The sequence below is a fragment of the Schistocerca americana genome, chromosome 2 (genome assembly GCF_021461395.2).
Source record: "Schistocerca americana isolate TAMUIC-IGC-003095 chromosome 2, iqSchAmer2.1, whole genome shotgun sequence".
NCBI classification, from domain to species: Eukaryota; Metazoa; Arthropoda; class Insecta; order Orthoptera; family Acrididae; genus Schistocerca; species Schistocerca americana.
Genome location: NC_060120.1, coordinates 1,002,424,568 through 1,002,430,809, shown reverse-complemented (window position 1 = coordinate 1,002,430,809; position 6,242 = coordinate 1,002,424,568). Strand labels below are relative to the sequence as shown.

At 46.1% G+C, this 6,242-nt stretch overlaps 1 non-coding gene across 1 annotated transcript; it reads left to right on the top strand.

Annotated features, from left to right (window-relative positions):
* The first annotated feature begins 256 nt into the window (after positions 1–256).
* Positions 257–331, top strand: Trnat-ugu. Its single transcript has one exon. It is a non-coding gene; the product is annotated as a tRNA-Thr (tRNA).
* The last annotated feature ends 5,911 nt before the right edge of the window (positions 332–6,242 follow it).

Below are 6,242 nucleotides of genomic sequence, written 5' to 3'. Positions count from 1 at the left end.
CGGACATGTCCAAGAGAACAGCCACCATATCCTTATAAGCATATAGTTCTGGCAGTACCGACCATGGCCTTCTTCTTCTGTGTGGATGCACACATAGTACCCGAACTCTTACGGGACTTGATTAGAATATCTTCCACGAGTAATGAGTGTGTTGGGGAGGGACACTACGAATGTAGTGTGTGGACATACAAGGTGAGAATGTGGGTCTCGCGGGAGGCGTGCACGAGATAGTCCCTGCAGTCGCGCTATCCTCTGTGCCCTCGGTGGCTCAGATGGATAGAGCGTCTGCCATGTAAGCAGGAGATCCCGGGTTCGAGTCCCGGTCGGGGCACACATTTTCGCCTGTTCCCGTTGATATACATCAACGCCCGTCAGCAGCTGAAGGTATTAATGTATAATTCTAAACTAACAATTAGTGTCATGTAACTGTTTATTTGTAATAATGCTTTCTGGCTTTCACAGTTTTATGCAGTACGCCACATACTTCATCGTACGAATACTTCTCTGGACGCCTCTTGGAGCTTCTGCCCTAGAATTTCGGTAACGCTCTCGCACAGAATGTACAATATCCTCTGAGACTCTACTGTATCTGCAGAAAGGCATTTCGAAAGACTGGGAGCAATCGAAATGTCGTCAGGGATGGGTTGCAACAGTGCTTCCTCATGATTCACAGGTGGAACCATAGATTAGGAGTTGCTTTCCCCACCAGAAAAACCCCAGAGTTACATATGATACATTCCGAGCCTGAGACGAGGAAGCAGCTTCACTATTGTGTCAATCAGATGGACTCACCCTACACTGATACCCATTCCGATATTCCTCCATCCTATTAACTGTAACTCATCCCTACCTATCCCACTCCATATTTACATCTACATAGATACTCTGCAAGGCACCGTACCGCGCGTAGCGGAGTGTACCCTGTACCTCTACCAGTGATTTCCTTTCCTGTTACACTCTCAAATAGAGCGACGGGAAAACGGCTATCTATACGCCTCCATATCAGCCCTAATGTTTCGTATGGTATCTTTGTGGTCCTGAAGCGCAATGTATGATGCCGGCAGTAGAATTGTTCGGCAACCAGCTTGAGATGTCGGTTCTCTACATTTTCTCAATACCATTTCTCGAACGGGACGTCGCCCTCTCTTCAGGGATTCCCACATTAGTATCTCCGTAACAGTTACGTGTTTTTCGAACCTACCGTTTACAAATCTGGATTGCTTGGATGTCTCCCTTCAATACGACCAGGTATGGACACCAAACACTCGTAGTCAAGAACAGGTCGCACCAGCGTCCTGTATGCAATCTCCTTTACAGATGAGCCAGTCTTTCCTAAAATTCTTCCAATAAACCGAAGTCGACCATCCACCTTCCCTACCTCAGTTTTCACATGCTAGTTCCATCTCATATCGCTTTGCAACGTTACTCCCAGATATTTAAACAACGTGACTGTGTCCAGCAGGACACTAGTAGTGCTGTATCCGAACATAACAGGTTTGATCTTCCTACTCATTCGCATAAACTTACATTTGCCACATTACAGCTAGCTGCCATTCATCACACCAAATAGAAATTTTGTCTAAGTCCTCTTGTATCTTCCTAGAGCCACTCAACTTCGACAGCTTACCGCACACCATGGCATCATCAGCAAACAACCGCAGATTGCTGCCCACCCTATCCGCTAATCATTTATGTATACAGAGAACAACAGCAGTCCTATTACACTCCCCTGGGGCGCTCCAGACGATACTCTTGTCTCGGAGCTCCCATTCTATCTGTTCTCATTCCATCTCTTTGTACTACACTATTGACCATTAAAATTGCTACACCAAGAAGAAATGCAGATCATAAACGGGTATTCACTGGACAAATATATTATACTAGAACTGACATGTGATTACATTTTCACGCAATTTGGGAGCATACATCCTGAGAAATCAGCACCCAGAACAATCATCTCTGGCCGTAATAACGGCCTTCATACGCCTGGGCATTGAGTCGAACAGAGCTTGGATGGCGTGTACAGGTACAGCTACCCATGCTACTTCAACACGATACCACAGTTCATTAACAGTAGTGACTGGTGCATTGTGACGAGCCAGTTGCTCGCCCACCATTGATCAGACGTTTTCAATTGGTGAGAGATCCGGAGAATGTGCTGGCCAGGGCAGCAGTCGAACATGTTCTGTATCTAGAAAGGACCGTACAGAACCTGCAACATGCGGTCGTGCATTATCCCGCTGAAATGTAGGGTTTAGCAGCGATTGAATAAAGGGTAGAGCCACGGTTCGTAACACATGTGAAATGTAACGTCCACTGTTCAAAGTGCCGTCAATGCGAACAAGAGGTGACCGAGACGTGTAACCAACGGCACCCCATATCATCACGCCGGGTGATACGCCAGTATGGCGAGCCGGCCGGAGTGGCCGTGCGGTTCTAAGCGCTGCAGTCTGGAGCCGAGCGACCGCTACGGTCGCAAGTTCGAATCCTGCCTTGGGCATGGATGTGTGTGATGTCCTTAGGTTAGATAGGTTTACTTAGTTCTAAGTTATAGGTGACTGATGACCTCAGAAGTCAAGTCGCATAGTGCTCAGAACCATTTCAACCATTTTGAACCAGTATGGCGATGACGAATACACACTTCCAATGTACGTTCACCGCCATGTCGCCAAACACGGATGCGACCATCATGATGCTGTAAGCAGAACCTGAATTTATCCGGAAAAATGACGTTTTGCCATTCGTGCACCCAAGTTCGTCGTTGAGTACACCATTGCAGGCGCTCCTGTCTTGTGATGCAGCGTCAAGGGTAACCGCAGCCATAGTCTCCGAGCTGATAGTCCATGCTGCTGCAAACGTCGTCGAACTGTTCGTGCAGATGGTTGTTGTCTTGCAAAAGTCCGCATCTGTTCACTCAGGGATCGAGACGTGGCTTCACGATCCGTTACAGCCATGCGGATAAGATGCCTGTCATCTCGATTGCTAGAGATACGAGGCCGTTGGGATCCAGCACGGTGTTCCGTATTACCCTTCTGAACCCACCGATTCCATATTCTGCTAATAGTCATTGGATCTCGACTAACGCGAGCAGCAATGTCGCGATACGATAAACCGCAGTCGCGATAGGCTATAATCCGACCTTTATCAAAGTGGGAAACGTGATGGGACGCGTTTCTCCTCCTTACACGAGGCATCACAACAACATTTCATCAGGCAACGCCAGCCAACTGCTGTTTGTGTATGAGAAATCGGTTGCAAACTTTGTTCATGTGAGCACGTTGTAGGTGTCGCCACCGGCGCCAACCTTGTGTGAATGCTCTGAATAGCTAATTGTTTGCATGTCACAGCATCTTCTTCCTATCGGTTAAATTTCGCGTCTACAGCACGTCATCTCCGTGGTGTAGCATTTTTAATGGCCAGTAGTGTATGATCCTGTCTCCACACCAAACTCCTCCTCCCATTCTATGTTCCATCCACTCCAACAACTTAACTTCATCTCCACAGAAACCATCCAACGGGCCACTATATTTTTATCCACATCCTTCAACACTGCAGAAAAATTACAGTTTGCCTACCCTAAAATTATTTTCCGCAGTGCAGCCCCTGAATATTTTCAGTGAAAATTCAGTGCTCCTTTTCAAAGAACCTTACCGTTTCTCTCTGTTTTAAATACATATCTTTGTCTTTATCTTTATCTTTCAGTCTTTCGATTTTCGTTTTTAAACAAAGAAAATCAACAGTTTAATATTATATCCGTGCCATCAAATGTCCCTTTAAACATTTGAAAAAAGTTTGTAGGACTTTTCACCTTTTAATCGTATTTGTTTCATCTCCATGTATATTTTAAAACATTCGGCTGAAGAGCGGGATTTTGTACCGCTGGGACTCCACCCTCCACCCTTGTGGGTAAGTTGTTAAGCTTTAAAATTTATTAATGAGGTGGCCGGTATCGATATTGAACCTACCATATTTACCATTAAACTGAGGTGACAAATATCGTGCGATATTAATCGCGGCGGACTTCGTTTTGCCTGGAGTAGGCCGGCCGATGTGACCGAGCGATTCTAGGCGCTTCAGTCCGGGACCACACGGCTGCTAAGGTCGCAGGTTTGAATCCTGCCTCGGGCATGGATGTATGTGATGTCCTTAGGTTAGCTAGTTTTACGTAGTTCTAAGTTCTAGGGGACTGATGACCTCAGATGTTAAGTCCCATAGTGCTTAGAGCCATTTGAACCATTTGTACCGTTATCCTGGCGTAGTGAGGCAACTCAAAGTGGTATGGACTCAGCAACTCGTTAAAAGTCCCCTGTAGAAATACTGAGCCATGCTGCCGATATAGGCGTCCATAATTGCGAAAATGTTGCCGGTGCAGGATTTTGTACACGAATTAATCTCTCGACTATGTCTCATAAATGTTCAATGGGATCCATGTCGGGCGGTTTAGGTGGCCAAATAATTCGCACGAACTGTCCAAATGTTCTTTAAGCCTATCGCGAACAGTTGTGACCCGGTGATATGACGTATTGTCATCCATAAAAATTCCATCGTCGTTTGGGAACATGAAGTCCATGAATGGGTGCAAATGATGTCCAAGTAGCCAAATGGCTCTGAGCACTATGGGACTCAACTGCTGAGGTCATTAGTCCCCTAGAACTTAGAACTAGTTAAACCTAACTAACCTAAGGACACCACAAACATCCATGCCCGAGGCAGGATTCGAACCTGCGACCGTAGCGGTCTTGCGGTTCCAGACAGCAGCGCCTTTAACCGCACGGCCACTTCGGCCGGCTCCAAGTAGCCAAGCATAACCATTTCCAATCAATGATTGGTTCAGTTGGACCAGAGGACCCAGTCCATTCCATGTAAACACAGGCCACAACATTATGGAGCCGTCACCAGCTAGCATAGTACCTTGTCGAAAACTTGAGTGCATGACATCTTGGGGTCTGCGGCACACTCGAACCCCACCGTGAGCTCTTGCCAAATGAAACCGGCACTGATCTGACCAAGCCACGCTTTTTCAGTCGTCTAGGGTCCAACCGATTTGGTCGTGAGCACATATTGATTTCTACCGTCATTTCACGTAGTGTTGCTTGTCTTAGCAGCGACATTTCTACACAAGCCGTTAACTGAAGGCTGTCGACCAGTGCGTTGTTCTTGGTGAGAGGTAATGCCTAAAATTTGGTGTTCTCGGCAAAGCTATGAGACTGTGATCTCTGAATACTGAATTCGCTATCGATTTCCTAAATGGAATGTTCAAGGTGTCTAGCTTCAGCTACCATTCCGCGTTCAAAGTCTGTTAATTTCCGTCGTGGGGCCATAATCACGTCGGAAATCACGCGAGAAGAAATGACAGGTCCGTTAGTGCCCTGCTGTTTATATCTTATGTATACGATACTGCCACCATCTGCATACGAGGTCTGTTCAAAAAATTCCGGAACATTAATAATTGCGCGCCAGCGATGTGTTGGAGCAAGAAGCGGTTGGCATCCCTGCACGCGCCTCTGTTTAATGTACATATGCTGGAAGTTTCATTGTTGTATGTCCGTTAGCTATTGTTCACTGCCGTATTGAGTAGAATGTAGTGTCGCACAATTTGCGAATTTCGAGATGGCGAGTTAGAGGTGCAACGCATCTGCAATAAATTTTGTGTGAAACTCAAAAAAACCATTACAGAGACAGCAGGAAGCTTACGGTAATGAGTGCTGAAGCCGTACTCGGTGTTACGAATAGATCACACGGTTTAAAAATGGCCGGAAGTTAACCCTTAACCCGGCCATCGGTCTCTCAGACCCCTCGTTTATTGTAATGTCGAGTGTGGCAACACTGCAAAAAAGCGCGGCTTCACTTTCCCAGTACCTTCGCCACAATACTTCCCGCGTGTAAAGCAGCAGTCAACAATCAGTTTTACCTCATCAGTGAAGACATACAGAGTATTGTTTACAGGGGTGCGCGAAGTTGTGTGCTTGAGATACCGCATGTTCCGCATTACGTACAAGAATTTGGTAGGTCCAGTACACCGTCTGTTTCTAATTACGACATATTCTGCTTTCAGTGACTTATTTTATAGCGTCTTCTTCTATGCGTGAATTTATGCCATATTTCAGGTAAAACATGGATCGACTTTCTAAGAAAAGTAATATATCTGCAGCTAATCCAGATTTGTAAGCTTGGGTGCAAGCGCAGTTATGGGGTTTGGATGAAGATGAAAATGGGACTGATGACGACACATTTGACGGTTC